The following is a 9060-nucleotide window of genomic DNA, read 5'->3' on the forward strand; positions in this document are numbered from 1 at the left end:
AAAAATATTCTAAATAAAAGAAAAATTATAAATTAAAAAAAAATTATAGAAATTATAAATTAGATTAGAAAAAATATATCATAAAAAATATAATTAAAATAAATTAATTACAATTTTTTTTTAGGGTATTTTATAAATGTGACTTTAAAAAATTAAATTTGAATTAAATTTTGATAAAAAAAGAAATACATTAAAAAGTTAAAAAAAATGAGTAAAAAGTTAAAAAGTGAAAATTTTTAAAAAGTCACAAAAAATAAGAATTATAAATTAAAAACTAAAAAAAATTTTAATGTTTAATTGAAAAAAAAATATTTTGTAAATATATTTTATAAGAATAAAATAAATTTAATTAAAAAAATTTTCAAATAAAATTTAAAAATGACCTAAAAAAATTTCATAAAAAGATAAAAAATTGAAAAAAAATAGAAATTGTAATTGTAATTGAAGAACAAAGTTTATAATTTTTAATTTTAAAAAATCGGAATTAAAATTGTAATTGAAATTAAAAATAATATTTTAAATAACTAATTTAAATTAAACATTATTATTTTAAAAATATTTTAAATAAAGAAAAAAATGGGAGGAAAATTTAATTTGAATTAAATTTTGATCAAAAAATAAATACAGTGTATAGTTAAAAAATGAGGAAAAATATGGAAAAAAAATTTTGTAAATTGAACTTTAAAAAAAATAATATTTTTTTAATTAAAGGAAAAGAATACGTAATAGAATGCTAAAAAGAAAAAAATGAAAGAAAAATGAAATTATAATTTCAAATGATAACTATTTTAAAATAAATAAAAAAGTATCATAAAAAAATAAAAAATAATAATAAAATAGAAATTATAATTATTAATTTTAAAAAAATTTAATTTTAATTTAAATTAAAAATTTTTATTTTCATTACTTAATTTAATTTATTTATTAAAAGATTACAAATACATAATTAAAGAAATTAAAAAAAAAAGGAGAAAACGCCATAGAGAATGGCGTTTTCCCCTCCCCAAACCCTTTTCCCCTCCTTCTTCCTTCTCCCCTCCTTCCTTCTCCCTCTTCTCCTTCTCCCTTCTCCCTTCTCGATCTTCTCCGGCATCTCTCCGGCGGCACGGCGGCACGGCGACGAGGTCTCGACGGCGGTGAGCTCTTCCCCCTCTCTCTCCCTCTTCCTCTTTCTCTCTCCCTCTTCCCCTCTCTCTCTTTTTCTCATGCCGGCGGCAGGCCGCGCGTCCCGGCGGCGGGTCCCGCATCCCAGCGGTGGCCCTCGGCCCCCTCCTCTCTCTCTCTCCCTTCTCCGTGACCGCCGGGAAGGGAGAGAGAAAAATAGACTTTTTTATTTTTATCTTTTTAGCATTCTATTACGTATTCCTTTTCTTTACTTAAAAATAGACTTATTTTTTCTAAAATTCAATTCAAAGAGCAACATTTGATATTTTATTATTTACATTATAATTTTTATAATCCTTTCAGCATAATATTTTCTCCCCTAATATTCTGCGACACGTTCGAGTATGTGTATCCATATGCACCAATCATAATATCCAATTATTTAAAATTAAATAATATAAAATGAAATCAACATTTAATATTATTCAATAGAATAAAAATATCAAACGTAAAAAAAAAAAAATACATAAAAATACTAAATACAAATACAACAAAGACTAAGTCCCACAATAACGTCGCGGCGCCCGTGATCGCCTATCGGATCATCTACGGACTGAGAGACCCGTTCAACTCTCTCATCTGGATACACGGATGGACCTGAAAAAAAAGTATCATACTCATGTGGCCAACTGGTACCCGGTGATGGCATCTGGGGGATGTACGAAGAAGAAGACGCTGCCATCTGTAGATGAAAAGGCGGTGGCATCTGTACAGCATCAAATGATGACATATGCGGTGATGGCATATGTGAAGCATATGGTGACGGCGTATAACTCATATCTGGCACCCGAACTGCTCCATACCAAAGCGTACAGGTATGTGGATCAACACCAATCGCCACCAATGTTCCAGAACCTGTTCTCTCCATCTCCCGCAGTATTTAAATCCGCTGGTCCTCATCAGTCGTAGATAAAGCACGACGAGCGTCCAACACGAGATCCGACATAGAATAAGTCTATAAAATAAAAATAGAACAGTTAGTATAAAACAATCAGTATAGTGTACAATATAAAACAAAAATATAACACAAATAACATGAAGTAATTTTCATAATCTTACCAAAAGACGTACAGTAGAACTCTCGCCCTCGTATCCAGAAACTGCATACTGAGACTGTCCAATGACTCGCACCGTAATGCTAAAAAAGCAAGTCATGTAGTCATCAGTATATGAACGGCCTCTCAGTCATGTAGTCATCAGTATATGACCCGCCGCCGGGACGCGCGGCCCGCCGCCGGCCGTCTGTGGCTGGCGGCCAGGGAGAAGGGAGAGAGAGAGGAAGAGAGAGAGAAGAAGAGAGAGAGGAGGGGGCCGGGGGCCACCGCCGGGATGCGGGACCCGCCGCCGGGACGCGCGGCCCCGCCGCCGGCCGTCTGTGGCCGGCGGACAAGGAGAAGGGAAAGAGAGAGGAAGAGAGAGAAGAAGAGAGAGAGGAGGGGGCCGGGGGCCACCGCCGGGATGCGGGACCCGCCGCCGGGATGCGGGACCCGCCGCCGGGATGCCGGACCCACCGCCGGGACGCGCGGCCCACCACCGGCCATCTGTGGCCGGCGGCCAAGGAGAAGGGAGAGAGAGAGAGGAAGAGAGAGAGAGGAAGAGAGAGAGGAGGGGGTCGGGGGCCACCGCCGGGACGCGGGACCCGCCGCCGGGAAGCGCGGCCCACCGCCGGGACGCGCGGCCCACCGTCGGCCGTCTGTGGCCGGCGGCCAAGGAGAAGGGAGAGAGAGAGAGGAAGAGAGAGAGAGAGGGAGAGAGAGAGGAGGGGGCCGGGGGCCACCGCCGGGACGCGGGACCCGCAGTCGGGACGCGCGGCCCGCCGCCGGCCGTCTGTGGCCGGCGGCCACGGAGAAGGGAGAGAGAGAGGAAGAGCGAGAGAGAGAGGAAGAGAGAGAGAGGAGGGGGCCGGGAGCCACCGCCGGGTCGCGCGGCCCGCCGTCGGGACGCGCGGCCTGCCGCCGGGACGCGCGGCCCGCCGCTGGGACGCGCGGCCCGCCGCCGGCATGAGAAAAAGAGAGAGGGGAAGAGGGAGGAAGAGAGGGACCCACCGTCGGGATGCGGGACCCGCCGACGGGACGCGTGGCCCACCGCCGGCCGTCTGTGGCCGACGGCCAAGGAGAAGGAGAGAGAGAGAGAGGAAGAGAGAGAGAGGGAGAGAGAGAGGAGGGGGCCGGGGGCCACCGCCGGGATGCGGGACCCGCAGTCGGGACGCGCGGCCCGCCGCCGGGACGTGCGGCCCGCCGCTGGCCGTCTGTGGCCGGCGGCCACGGAGAAGGGAGAGAGAGAGAGGAAGAGAGAGAGAGAGGAAGAGAGAGAGAGGAGGGGGCCGGGAGCCACCGCCGGGACGCGCGGCCCGCCGTCGGGACGCGCGGCCCGCCGTCGGGATGCGCGGCCCGCCGCCGGCATGAGAAAAAGAGAGAAGGGGAAGAGGGAGAGAGAAAGAGGAAGAGGGAGAGAGAGGCGGGAAGAGCTCACCGCCGCCGAGACCTCGCCGCCGTGCCGCCGCTGCCGTCGTGCCGCCGGAGAGACGCCGGAGAAGATCGAGAAGGGAGAAGGGAGAAGGGAGAAGGAGAAGGAGGAGAGGGAAAAGGAAGGAGGGGAGGGAAAAAAGAGGGGAAAACGCCATTCTCTATGGCATTTTCTGCTTTTTTTTTTTAATTTTTTTAATTATTATTTGTAATCTTTTAATAAATTAATTAAATTAAATAATGAAAATAATAATTTATATGATAATTTTTAATTTAAATTAAAATTAAATTTCTTTAAAATTTATAATTACAATTCTTATTTTATTATTACTTTTTTATTTTTTTTATGATATTTTTTTTATGATATTTTTTTTTCATATTTTTTCTCATTTTTTAACTTAAAACTGTATTTATTTTTTGATCAAAATTTAATTCAAATTAAAATTTAAATTTTCCTCCCAATTTTTTTCTTTATTTAAAATATTTTTTAAAATATAATATTTAATTTAATTTAGTTATTTAAAATATTATTTTTAATTTCAATTATAGTTTTAATTCTTATTTCTTAAAATTAAAAATTATAAACTTTGTTCTTCAATTACAATTAGAATTTCTATTTTTTTCAATTCTTTATCTTTTTTATGAAATTTTTTTAGATGATTTTAAATTTTATTTAGAAATTTTTTTAATTAAATCAATTTTAATTTGAGAAAATAATTTTAAAAAAAAATTATTGTAATCAATCTTTAAACTTTTATTTTTTTACAATTTTTAATTTTTAATTCTTATTCTTTGTGACTTTTTAAATTTTAACTTTCTAACTTTTTAACTTTTCATCATTTTTTAACTTTTTAATGTATTTTTTTATCAAAATTTAATTCAAATTTAATTTTTTTAAGTCATATTTATAAAATACCATAACAAAGAAATTGTAATTAATTTAATTTTATTTTATTCTTTTATGATATATTTTTTCTAATCTAATTTATAATTTCTATATTTTTAAATTTTAATTTTAGTTTTTTTTATTTTTATCTTTTTGATATTCTATTACATATTTTTTTTCTTTTATTTAAAATATTTTTTAAAAATTTATATTTAAATTAATTTAGTTATTCAAAATAAAATTTTTAATTTCATTTACAATTATAATTCTTATTTCTTAAAATTAAAAATTATAAACTTTGTTCTTCAATTACAATTATAATTTCTTTTTTTTTCAATTCTTTATGTTTTTATAAAATTTTTTAACCCTACTTTTAAAAATTTTTTAATCTTTTTAAAATAAATTAATTTTAATTTCCGAAAGTAATTTGAAATAATATTTTAATTTCAATTAATCTTTAAAATTTTATTTCTTTTTAATTTTCAATTATAATTCTTTTTCTTTGATTATTTAAATTTTTTTTTTAAATTTTTACGACAAATATTCGAATGATGTTTTTCAATTAAATTTTAAATTTTTATTTCTTTCATATTTCTTTCTCTCCTTTTTTTATTTTCTATGATAATTTTTTTTTCTTAAGATTTTTTTTTGACAACTTTTAAAAAATTTTGAAATAAATAATCTAAATTAATTTTTTTAATGAATTACAAATTCAAATCTTTATATTTTAAATTTAAATCAAAATTAAAATTTTAATTTATTTACTAATTTCAAATTTTAGAAAACAAAATTTTTCAATTTTTCATTCAAAATGGCGTTTTATATTTAAATTAATTTAGTTATTTAAAATATAATTTTTAATTTTATTTATAATTATAATTCTTATTTCTTAAAATTAAAAATTATAAACTTTGTTCTTCAATTACAATTATAATTTCTATTTTTTTTAATTCTTTATGTTTTTATAAAATTTTTTAACCCTATTTTTAAAAAAAATTTTAATTTTTTTAAAATAAATTATTTTTAATTTCTGAAAGTAATTTGAAATAATATTTTTATTTCAATTAATCTTTAAAATTTTATTTCTTTTTAATTTTCAATTATAATTCTTTTTCTTTGATTACTTCAAATTTTTTTAAAAAAATTTTTAAGACAAATATTTCGAATGATGTTTTTCAATTAAATTTCAAATTTTTATTTCTTTCATATTTCTTTCTCTTTTTTTTTCTATGATATTTTTTTTCCTAAAATTTTTTTTGACATCTTTTAAAAAAATTTTGAAATAAAAAATTTAAATTATTTTTTTTAATGAATTACAAATTAAAATCTTTATATTTCAAATTTCAATCCAAATTAAAATTTAAATTTATTTACTAATTTCAAATTTTAAAAAACAAAAATTTCCATTTTTCCATGATTTTTTCCTCTTTTTTTTTTTGGGTGGGAAAATTGGAAAACGCCATTTGAATGGCGTTTTTAAAAATGCCATTCAAAATGGCATTTTTAAAGTCGCCATTCCAAATGGCGTTTGTTCATTTTTTTTTTTTTTTTTGGGACGATGCCAGCGTGGAAATGGGGGGTGACGTGGAAGGGAAAAAACGCCATTCAAAATGGCGTTTTTTCCTTTTGCATTAGATTGGTAAATAAGTTCCCTTTTGATATATTTTGGTAAATAAATTTTTTTTTTATATTATTCTGGAAAAGTACTCCATATTTCTTCCAATGGTAACTGCCGAATGATTGTTTCTTCCATTTTTCTCTTATAATAGACTTTGTTCTTCACCAAAGTGATCAAGTGTTTAAGTTAATGAAATTTCATTTTGCATAATAATTTTCTCATAAATTTGATGTTTATAAATGACATGGTGTTTGTTTTGAGTATGAGTAAATTGAAGTTCATGATTATTGTTGGGTGGATGTCTAGCCAGGACACCACCTCCCAAGATCCTCTCAGTACCACACGATGCAGCAGGAAGAAAGAAGAAACAAAACAAAAGGAAAAACAATCAAAATACGTGGATCAGCCACAAAAAGGCTCGCCTCCACGGGGCATGCAAACTTCACTATGAAAAAGAAATTTTACAAGAGGAGACCTCACCCTCAACCCTTGTACACCCAATTCTCTCTCACATGAAGTTCCCCTCACAAAAGCTCTCTCTCTCTCTTGGAGACCCCCCTGAACCCCTGAAGAGCCTGGCGACCGCTGTCCAGGAGCCTCCTACTCCTTCACGCTCTCACAGCAGCCTCACGCCTCTCTCTCTCCCCTCTGGTTCGTACGGCGGTGAGAAAATCCGAATCCACACACTCTCTGTTACCTCACAGGGCCTTTTTAAGGCTTAAATCTAGTTTAAAACTTGATTAGAGAGGGATTAGGAGTCCTAAACAAAGCCAAAAAACCCCTGAACCGTCGGATCGTCACCGAAAATCACCTGGGCCCTCCGATCGTGCTCCGGTCCACGGAATAGTGCCGTGGACCTCGAGAAACGCGGGGAAACGCCCATGCGGTCCACAGACCGTTCCGTGGACCACCCGGTCCACGGTGGATCGGGCAAGGGCCGGCAGGCCTGGGTCGCGCGTCCCGTGCGGGCCTGGGTCGCGCGTCCCGCGCGCCGCTGCCGCCGGCCGGCGCGGTCCTCCGCCGCCTCGATTCTCGTGCCAACTTCAAAAGCTCGTATCTCCTCCATCCGAGCTCCGTTTCAGGTGATCTTGGTCTCGTTGGACTCCATTTTTCTCCGCGAACCTTGCTGTGGACTTAATGTGGGCTGAATCTCGAGGCGTCAAATCCTAACAATTATAAGATATTTACGAAATCACCCAAAGGTTGATTAGTTATTCTTATATTGATGAACATGATTATTGGTGATTCATATATTTATTAGTTTTGTTTTGCATATCCAAAGATAGCAAATACATTTTTTTAGTGCATATATATAATCACCAAATCAAGTAAAATTTTATTAGCATCTTGATGATTTATGATTGTATATTTTAGTATAACCCAAAGGAGTACTTTAATATACTATTAGAGTCATTTATCTGAATCTGAGATTATGTGATGATGATTATGACCCAAAATGTTATTATATGTGTATTTTCCCTACTTGCAGTCACTATTCCTATTTTACTGCACTCGCATGCTTCATCTGTTCCTTTATTTAATGGGCTGAATTTTGATTGGTGTGAACAAGTCCAATTTTACTTCGGTGTTTTGGATCTTGAGTTGCACTTCAAGTTGAGAAACCTGCTGCTATTACTGATGCAAGCAGCGATGATGAAAAATCTTTTCATAAAGCGTGGGAAAGATCAACAGGTTAAGCCTAATATTTATGTGAATGATAGTCGCAAACAATATTAAGTCAACTCTTCCCAATACCGAGAGTGCTAAGGAATTCATGAAATTTGTGCAAGAGCGTTCTCAAACTGCTGATAAGTCACTTGCTGGTATATTCGTGAGTAACTTGACCATTATGAAATTTGATGGTTCACGTATCATGCATGAGCATGTTCTTGAGATGATGACTTTGGCAGCAAAATTAAAGACTTTAGGCGTGAACGTGGATGAGTACTTTTTAGTACAATTCATACTTAATTCCTTGCCTCTTGAACAATATGGTCCTTTTCAAATGAATTACAATACTATTAAGGATAAGTGGAATGTTAATGAGTTGACCAATATGCTTGTTCAAGAGAAGATAAGACTAAAGAATCAAGGACTCATTCTATTCATTTGTGAGTCATCAAGAGGCTGGAAAGATTTCTAAGAGGAAGCCTGGAAAAAATAAGAAAAAAGGTTTACACAACCTGAACGAATCTTCGAAATCTCATAAATTCGAAATCTCATAAAATTCACAAGAAGGAACACAGGAATGATAAGTGCCATTTTTGTAATAAAGTTGGGCACTATCAAAAAGATTGCCTGAAATGTAAGACTTGATTTGAAAAGAAAGGCAAGCCTCGTGCTTTTGTATATTTTGAATCCAATTTTACTGAAGTTTCTTATAATACTTGATGGATTGATTCTGACTCCATAACTCATATTTTCAATATGATGCAGGGATTCCTTACGATCCAAACCATAAAGCCAAATCAGAACTTTGTGTTCATGAAAAATAGAGATAAAGCTCCGGTAGAAGGCATGGGCACTTACCATTTAATTGTAGATACTGGACATCATGTGGATTTGTTTCAAACCCCTTTTGTACCTAGTTTTTCTCGCAATTTGGTTTCTTTACCAAAATTTGATGCGACAGGATTTATTTTTAAGTTTGGTTTTGGATCTTTCACTTTGTTTAAGAACAATAGTGTTATTGGTTCTGGAATCTCATGTGATGGTCTTTATAAGTTTAAACTTGATAATTTGTTTGCTAAGACCTTAATGACTTTGCATCATAATATTGGTACTAAATGTAGTTTAGTTGATGAGAATTCTACTTATTTGTGGCATAAATTTTTGGGTCACATATCTAAAGAAAGAATAGAGAGATTGATAAAGAACGAAATTCTTCTAAAGTTGAATTTTACTGATCTCGTAGTGTGTGTTGACTG

At 35.0% G+C, this 9060-nt stretch overlaps 1 pseudogene; it reads left to right on the plus strand.

The window, feature by feature from the left end:
- Window positions 1–7847: 7847 nt before the first annotated feature.
- LOC140851187 (uncharacterized) lies at window positions 7848–8628 on the plus strand (annotated as a pseudogene).
- Window positions 8629–9060: the final 432 nt, after the last annotated feature.

Source organism: Elaeis guineensis, chromosome 8, assembly GCF_000442705.2.
Source record: "Elaeis guineensis isolate ETL-2024a chromosome 8, EG11, whole genome shotgun sequence".
Taxonomy (NCBI): domain Eukaryota; kingdom Viridiplantae; phylum Streptophyta; class Magnoliopsida; order Arecales; family Arecaceae; genus Elaeis; species Elaeis guineensis.